Here is a 9,803-nt window from a genome sequence, read left to right on the forward strand (position 1 = left end):
AGTTTAAAATATTATAAACTAATGGAACCTCTTGTTCATGTCACTTACACCCACCTGAGGAATAACTGACAAAAATAACCACGGAGTGTTAGTGATTAGTCTGATAGGAACTCCAAGGTTGACCTTGTACAACACGATTCCATATCTTGAACAATGCTATTAAACAATCGAACACTGAGCCCCGTACAATCGGTCACAAGCCACTGCGTTAATGCGTTGCGAGTGGTGAGATGAGTTAAGCAGGATTTGGATCTTAGTGGAAGTAAGTACAGAGCATCTGGTGGCAGATTCGGGAGCTGTGGAGCTGTGCACTGAATCTGCAACATCCCCATTGCCTGAAGGTGCTCGCTCACTGCACCTATTGATTGCTCTGCTTGCCTTCCTCACTTTGCCTGAGTGCTCAGTACAGGCGCCTGCCACACTGCTGGGCAATCTGGAATCTGGAAGCTCTCTGAACTTTAACCCTGCGAACTCCCTGGCTTCCTCCAACACTACATTTCTGACAGTTAACACCGTAGTTCAACCTAACATTAAGAGAAGGAGTCGAGGTATGCTCAGTATTGATTTTTGGAAAAGATGTAACAGTTGTTTTTAAACCGTTATCTGTCCCCATTTTTCCCACTTTTTATACGTTGTCCTTTGGTTGGGAAGGATCGTTGGGCAAGCCACGGAACTCCCCAGGAGCCTCACTAATGGCCCTCAGAAGGATTGGCAGAGAGGTTCTCTTTTAACAGAAAGAGACAGATAACGTTAGCTTTACTTCTCCTCTGAAGTGAAATGCCCTCCTATGTCATGAGAAAGTCCCCTATCGGCCAAGCCAAACACTGAGAGACTTGGCTCAAATGTGCGGGGCAGATTTGATTGACATTTTCTTCTGGACTATAAAACAATTATTTGATGATTCACTCCTGCGATTATTCCCCACTTTACTATCCAGCTCAATCACGCTGCATAATTTTACAATGGGCCGACATGACTGTATGTCTGTCATTGTATTACCTGGCTCAGCACTGCATAAATACTGCTTTTCTATACATTAATGGGAATGCATATGATGTATTATAAAATCGCTGGCATCTGTGAACCACTCAAGCTGTGCTTTTGCAGTTTATGATGTTTTCAGCACCTCGATTAAATTACTGGCTTGTTACTCACTCTGCTATATATTATAAAGCCCAAATTCTGACTGGTATTTGGAGTTTATAAGCTATTGCATTCAGCAACAATTTTTTCACTATGTACTTAAATTTATTTTAATAATGGGAAATAGTTTAATTCATGTCACACATGCTGCAGCTCCGGTTTGTGACATTAGGGGTAAGTAATGCTTCTTTTATTGCCCACTGACATCACTTACCAAGAACTATTGGCTGGTGATATCATTTAACAGGCAAGAATCAAGACTAGTATCTCACACACAATGACTCCAAAGCCAATTACAGTCTGCACATCAGTGTAATACTACAATCTTATTTTAGCTAAAGTAAGTTTGGATTTTTTTGTGCCTGTTTGCTTAAAACATTTAAAAATTTGGCAACAGTGGATGCTAACAGCAATTATAAATGTTAGCAGTGAAAATTGCAAGTGCAAAAGGTGCTATTTAAATTTAAATTGTAAATTTGTACTGTCAATTAAAACTTGAATAAAACATCATTAATGGGAAATATATACTTTTTTGGCAACTCATTTCTCAGGCCTTTCACCATTCTTTGTTGAGAGAACATGTCATTGGCTCCCAGAATATTGCAAGATTAAGAGTGAAACAAAGAACTTTCATTTGATAAGACCTTATTGTGACAAAGCAACAACTTGCATTTATATAGCGCCCCTCAGGCAGGGTAGAGTCCCAGAGCATTTTGACCAAAACAGATCAAAGCACCTAACAAGTAATTACTGTCAACTGTAGTGACTGTTTATACAGGCAAACATGACAGCCATTTATGCCAGTAAGGTCTCACAATCAACTATAAGACCAATAATCAACTAATTTGAGCAATATTGGCCAGAAGACCAGGAGAAACTCACTCCTCTCTTTCTGAAAACAGGCAGACAAGACATCGGTTTAATGTCTGCACTGAGGAAGAACGATTGTGGAATGATTGGGAGTGGGGGGGGGGGAATTGTGGAAAAGTAAGTGAGAATGTGGAAGAAGAATGTGGAAGAAACAAGACCATTAAGAATGATTTAATTAATCAATAATGTATTATGGCTCATAATTAAATGACTAACTGGTAGGCTTTTAGCAGAACACAGTATTAATTGATAGTTGTAGAAATTGCTCTTAAACCAGTTCCACCACTTACAGACTATAAAATATTCTATAAATGAGACAATTCATTTTTTAACCTGTCCCAACATTCCATCAAGCCCAATACTTTTGGGTCTTCCCATATCTCCAGGGTTGATCAGTTGTTTGTCTCTGAGTTCCCATTGTTTTAGGGAGTTATCCTTGTTGCTCCAATAATCAGCTGATGATCCGATAGTTTGTGGTTTGCTGTGGAGCACTAGATTGTAGATGGACAGACTGAGCAATTTCATCAGTACGTCCAGAGGTCAACGTTACGTTTATTTGCTTGATAAAATAATTCCTTGTGAACTGCAGCGTATTAATTGTATTGTTATATATGACGTCTTCCGAGATATTATCCTAAGTGAATATATAAATGTCATTTTGTATTAGATTGTAAGTTCTGAGACATTAATAATAATAATAATAATCTTTGCATTTGATATAGTGCTTTTCACGTCTTCTAGACATCCCAAAGCGCTTCACAGAATATACTGTAAAGTGAATTGACTGTATATTTGTGGACGAACGTGGCAGCTAATTGCGGACAGCAATGTCCCACAAACAGTCGTAGATTGAAAATGACCGATTTTATTATTGTTTTTTGTTTGGAGGATTATTATTAGGCTCTGTGTGGAGTAAGGAAACTTGCCCAAGGTTTCGCCCTCTGCCTGGAATTGAACTCAGGTCTCTCGCTTGCAAAGAGAGTGCTCTAACCACTGAGCTACAGGACTCCGCACAGCAGCGTTCGACAAACAGCCGTGGTTTGGGTGACCAAATTATTTTTTTTTAAAAGGATTATTATCCCCGGAAAAGTGATCCGCCAATCGACTAACAACCAGGTTCCTACTTACTGCTGGTAAACAGAGTCGTGAGTGTGGAGTAAGGAAACATGCCCAACATTTTGCCCTGCTGGGATCGCAACCTAGGTCTCTCAATTATGAGGCAAGTGATCTAACCACTGAGCTACAGGACATTGAACCTGATATGCAATTAGCATCTGGTGTAAAGGACCAAAGAAAAGAATTCAGCAGTCACAAATAAAATGAAAATCCAGTTGGAGCAAAACTGCCATGATACGTGGGTGTGGGTAAGAGAGACTCAGGTGCTGTTGCCACATCACAAGGTAGTCACAGCCGCCAAATATAATTTATAAAACTTCTGTGATGTATCAGCTTTGATTGGAGTCCATCCTTATTGCTACAGGTTCCAACTCAACAATCTTCCCTCTATTTGTTACCTGTAGAATTGTTTTGTAATAACTGGAATAATTATTCAGTGGATTACGGATGTGCTAATTATGTAACAAACTACTGAATTTATATGGTTTAAATGTAATGTGCTTTTCATTCAAGGTCATGTGTTGAAACCATGGATCTACTTAATGTAATGCTCTAACTGATCTGAGTAACGTGCAGACAAATTCAACTCCTCAACCTGTTGACCTATATAGTCCATACACATTTTCCTTGAGAGATGCATACTTCCATTCACTGACTTGTCTAAGATATCTTGCTGCTTATTCTGTCCGCTCTGTAGGTCAGCAAACATCCAACATTTCTCTGAATGCATTGCTAAGCCTCGTCATTTAGATAAAACACTGACTTTTCTGTGGCATGGAGCGTGGTGAATGACTTATGCAAGATTGGGCGTAAGTCATTTCAATTAACACGTAATGCCTCATTGCTTCTGATAAGTATTTTTGGCAGTTCAGTCCATCATCAAAGCTGCTTGCAATTTTCTATCACATGCCTCTTTCAGTAATATATTTTTTTCATTTTTCTCACTTAGTGTTTTCGATTCGCCAGGATGCTAATGATGTCAAATAAGGTCAGTATTAATAGATTATTGACCAATGTAACATTTCGAACTGAGGGCCCCTGCGGTTTGTGATGGACCGGGACTGAAACTTGTCACAAACTCTGACTAATGATATTTTTGTTTACGGTCCTCAAGCTTACATTTTATGGTGTCTCCGGTCCCCTGCTACCCCACTACTCTTCTTGCACCCCGCCCCACCCCCCGGGATCATCTAACTTGGTCTGTCCATGAATGTGAAAGCTTCTTTCTTTTGGGGTCTTTTTCATTTGTCATTAAGAGATGTGGACGAGTCCAATTTGTATTAATATGTTGAGCTTTCACACGTCGTGGGTGCAGATTTCTGCTGCAGTTTGCAAGTTGTACATAAGGCTTGTATATCATATTACTATAAACGGTCTAGCAAATCAACAACTAAGAGTGGAAACACTTCACCCCCACCCTCGCTTTCCACACTGTTGTTAGTGGCAAAGTGACAGCCAGTGGGAAAACATGCCAATAATGAAAACTGATCGGTGTCTCAATGAGCTCAACAACTTCATCACTACAAAAGCTGACAATAACTTTGGAGATCTACAGGTTTGAACACAGCAAGACTAAACAGCTCTAGGACCCAACCTCAATACTGGACAACCAGTGTTCACAACTGCAAAGAATCCTGGAACCCACTTTCCAGAAACGATAACTGTTTTGAATTGAGTCAACATTTAAGGTATTTTGCAACATTGAAAAGAAGCCTACAACTCTTAAATGAGATCAAGCTATTTCTCTAGTAATAACTGGAAATTAATACTTAATCCTTATTGCCCGAGAGATACCAGAAATGAGCAGTTCATATTCAGCAGGAAAAAAAAATCAATTTATAATAAAATTGTATTCCCATTGGAGCTATGAAGTGTGTAGAAGCCATAGACTCCTGATAATGGTCTCGTCCAGAAACTCGCAAGTATCACGCACTTAGACTGTTGCTTAGATTGACCTTGTACACATTGAATCTCAAAGGCAACATTAAAAATTAATGCATTAAATTAAGTATTTTATATAAAGTATTTAGCAACCACACTTTGTATTTACAAGACAAGACTCAACAACAATGCTCAAAACCAAGAAGTGTTGATTCTAACCTAATCCCAGAATGAATATTGTTTGACGAAAATTCATCAACAGATTCCTACACATTATGAAAAGGGAATTGCTGGGTTTGAAGAACGATGATGTGGGGGACATTGTATATTCTGGACATTTTCCCTGATTATCTTTGGACTGATGACTATCTTTACATGTTTCTCTCAGGAGACAGGGTGAATGGAGTGATGGGCCAATAGTGCCCACGAGTGGGAGAAGGAAGAGTATCTCCTCCGAGAGCTCTTGAGGGGTGGGGGGGGGGGGAGAGGAAGGAGCTAATTTTTTTGTTTTATTCACAGCCCCATCGCCAAGGGGGAGCAGTTGTCCTGCCTATTTTTTGCTAAGCCGACCTTATATATATTGCTGCCCTCACACACTGATCAATGTCTTCCTGGATTAGACACTGGTAGGCTGGGAGGGGGGAGCAAAATGAGTTCAGAGGAGGGAGGACTCTTCCAAGACCTAGGGGAGATGAGAACCCCTGTCTTGGGTTGTGTTTTTCCTGGTTAATGAAGGAGTTAAATGGCTTATTTACTGTTCCATCCTTTTCTCATTCCATCATTTCTAATGTTGTTAGAAATACTGCACAAAGCACTCAATGTGTAGTTACTGTTTATTGTTCTCTATTTGGTCTTCATCCTGCTAATAAGCAATCCGGTACAACCAATCAGTCAGATATTACAACCAAGCTAGTCACAGACACCGCAAGATGGCACCGTGGGATGAAGAGTTTTAAGGATTAATAGCATTTTAATTATAAGAACTTGGGAGTTTGCTTTCAGCAGTAAACCAGAGCCTGGTCATCATTGACAGTAAGTGACAGGACGGGAACCACGTCACTCCAGGGAAGAAATGAGAACTGTTTGATACAACAGATAGTGTGATCTATAATTACCAACACTAAGTGCAGTGGTTCAGTCACCAAAACTGATGTGTACTATGGAGAAAAGCAACCAAGATTGGGGCTTGGTCTGGGTAGGATGAATGAGTAAATATAATTGACTAAATTATTTCTGTGTTGCTGTGTGTGGGGGAGTGGTGGGGCCTATCTGTGGAGTCTATTGGAGCATTAAAAAAAATTGGATAAGCATATACAGGAGAAATGAATTAGAGAGTGAGGGGAAAGGGCAGGGAAATGGGATTAGGATGGATGGCTTCTTGGAGGAGTAAACACTGACAAGAAAAAATGGGCCATAGCCTCAACCTGCATCGTCCTTTCCTGGGGTTTTGTGAAAAGAGGTCAGGTGTGAGATGAGGAGATGGTAGAATCTTCTAGATATTTTGTTTAATTTCTTCTGGGGTTCAGGAAGTCACTGTGGAGTGTTGGATCAAGAGAGGTGTGGAATGAAGTCAAGGGTTTTTTTTGGGGAGTCTGTGGGACTTTGGCCTTTCTTCATTCCAGATTATTTTATGTGCTAATCTGTCACGTGAGACACTCATTATAATTGCTCTCAGTTCTTATTCCCCAAACCTTTATTTTTGCACATGTAGAATAATATTGTTGTGATGTAACAAATAAAAGGTTAAATATTTAGTTCACACACAGCTCCTTTCGGGATGGATAATGAAATGCACACCTCTGAGCTTGTGAAGGGTTAAACTCAAAGCAAAATTATGTGAAACCACATGGAACCTTGTCCCTTAAAAATAGAACCTGTGTTCAGGCCAAGCGCAGGGTAGGTATTGACAAATACTGCTGTCAGGTTCGGTGAAATGCAGACAATGAGAATTCTCTTTCAGGTGGGGCCCTTCACAATCATCTACAATCATGAAATGTATCAGTAACGTTACATTTCTTTCATGAAAACCTTACTGCAGTTCTGTGGACATAAATCAGGCTGATGTTCAACTGTTGGGCTATTGGTGAAGCCTTTGGTTCTGTTTACTTGAAGCTTATTAGACCTCATTGAATGCCTATAAAAGCATTTGATCAATACCACTGGGAGTAATGGAGATTTGGCTGGTCAGTTTCACCCATGTAGCAGAATTGATCAGAAGCAACTGCAATCTAAAAATCATCTCTGCAGCCAGCTGGTTGCCTGGCAACAGTGGCTCTTTGGGCAATGCTCGCCAGTGTTTGTGCGGAGTTGCCTCAGTGCCTCTCTGGTCAGCTGGTCACTACATGGCCATAAGCTCCTACCCCCACAAAAAAGCAAAATCAATCCAACATCAACACTTCACATTCTGTTATTAAATTCTGCTATTTTAACACACAGCTCTGTTCCCACATAGGGTCCAGAGGCAGTTTGCTCCATGAGAAATTATTTTAATCAGGATTTTTATTAAGGAATGAAATGTGATCAGGAGTAATACTATATTGGTGTTAAAGAATGCACACTGATGTATTTAACATTTCACTTTAATTGCCTTGTTCGTATGCTCTTGTAAGGACTCTTGTGTGCTGCAGAGCAGAAACCTTGTGGAGAATTTCAAGCGCTCTGGGAGGTTCCCCTGCGTGAAGGGGACTTATATAGATGCAAGTTTTTATTGTTAAACGTGACTGTACAATTGGATGACAGGAGCCAATCTCTTGTATTGGACATTTGACAGAGTCCACTGTCAGCTCCACCACAGGATTCACCATTCAGATTTCCACAGGTCAGCAGAAGGGCAGCCCAAGGGAAGGGTGGGACATCAACATCTGACTGATAATTCCATCCCAAGAATGACTTTGTGGGGAATCTTTCCAAAGTCTTCAAACAGAAATCTGTAACATCTGCAAATATATATAATGTACCAAGTTTGAATGAGAATCCATTGATCAGTTGTAAAATGATCACAGTGAGTTAAAATGTTGTTTATCATCTCCAGGTCCAAACCAAGCCCAGACTGATGGAGCCAGTCCATCTCTCTGCTTGCTGTTGTGATCTTAAATGCAATGAAATTGGGCAATTTCAATCCAAGAACAACAAAAAATTGCATTTATATAGCGCTTTTCACATCGGGTAGATGTCCCAAGTATTCCTACTGGGCATTGGACCACAAGATAAATTAGCAACTGTTGAACCTGGGAAGAGGGAGCTTTGTTCTGCATTGTGGTGGTAATAATCCCTTCAAATAAATATATATATATATAATAAAAAATTAACATTTGGTGACTCAATCCACTTCTATTTGCTGTGCGCAATTGGCTGCCACACTTTTCCCACAAATTCAGTCAATTCACTTTATAGCATATTCTGTGAAGCTCTTTGAGACGTCTCAATGACAGGATAAGGCACTATATCAAATGCAAGGATTATTATTATTGTTGTTGGCTCATCTCTATTCTGACTCTGAAATGCTTGATTGCGAGATTTGCTGCTCAAAGCTGAAAAATGTTCCACGTTCCAGCACTCTATCAGCATAATTTCACAGGAACCTCAAATTCTTCAGGGCCCAATTTATGCTGTATGTTTGTGAGGAGGAAAAATTTGCAGTTCAGTGCATCGCTTATCTGGAAAGCTTTCGAAGTTGTATGACAGAAATCAGCTTATGGCTGTATCTTTTTTCATCACATACAATGATCCTGCAAATTCATTAACTATATATGTTTGTGCATTTTCCAATTGGCTACCCACAATTGCCATAGCAACGATCAATAACAAGAGGCTGCTCAATACCATAGCAATGCTGACATTGTCGATGGCAGCAATGAACAGTAACAAAGCCAGAGGAAGCAAAAATGACCAAAAGGGATCAGATGTGATATGATCAATGCCACGTCCATTAGTTTTCACTCCTATTTGCTCAATTTATTGCCTCTCTCGCCTACTCCTGAAATATGTTTCCATAAAACAATTTTCCAGATTTTACTAATTTAGTCAAAAATTAGAAGCAAAAAGATCAATTTCATTGCTCACTTGAAGTCGTAAATCCATTGTAACGGTCTTAAACATCTACATTTCGTAAATAAGAATGTCAGCTTGGCTCAGTTGTAGCACTCTCACCTCTGAGTCAGAAGCTTGTGGGTTCAAGTCCCACATTGGGAGCTCACACAGTCTAAGATGATGCTCCAATGCAGTGCTGGGGGTGTTGCATTGTCAGAGGTGCTGTTCTTGAGATGAGTTGTTAAACCGAGGTCCCATCCGCCTGTTCAGGTGGATGTTAAAGATTCCATGGCATTATTTGAAAAGAGAAGGGAACTTATTCTGGTGTCCTGGCCAACAATCCCCCAAATAAAATTTGATCATGCATTTCATGGCTGTTTGTGGAACCCTGTCATGTTTGCCTGCAAATGCACAGTCTCTCCATTTCACAGTGTATCCTTCAAAGCTCTTTGAGACATCCTCCAACATGATGAGATGCTATACCAAATGCAAGGTTATTATTATAAGAACAATTTTGATGTTTCTGCAGTAAGCTGCCCTGCTTCTCTCTCACTCACTCACTCACTCACTCACAATTTGAAGAGCTCATTTTAATGACCTCAGGACATGAACTTTTGTTTCTTTGATGGTATTGATCACCAGAGATATGGTGTGCTTGACACCAGTGCCTCATTGGAGAAAAATTAAGAAAGTGTTGTAAACTATAAGGTCCAGAAAGGTCAGCAACAAAGCCTCTGGCTAATGTCTTGTGGCCATTATTTCCT

Source organism: Callorhinchus milii, unplaced genomic scaffold (genome assembly GCF_018977255.1).
Source record: "Callorhinchus milii isolate IMCB2004 unplaced genomic scaffold, IMCB_Cmil_1.0 Scaffold21, whole genome shotgun sequence".
NCBI classification, from domain to species: domain Eukaryota; kingdom Metazoa; phylum Chordata; class Chondrichthyes; order Chimaeriformes; family Callorhinchidae; genus Callorhinchus; species Callorhinchus milii.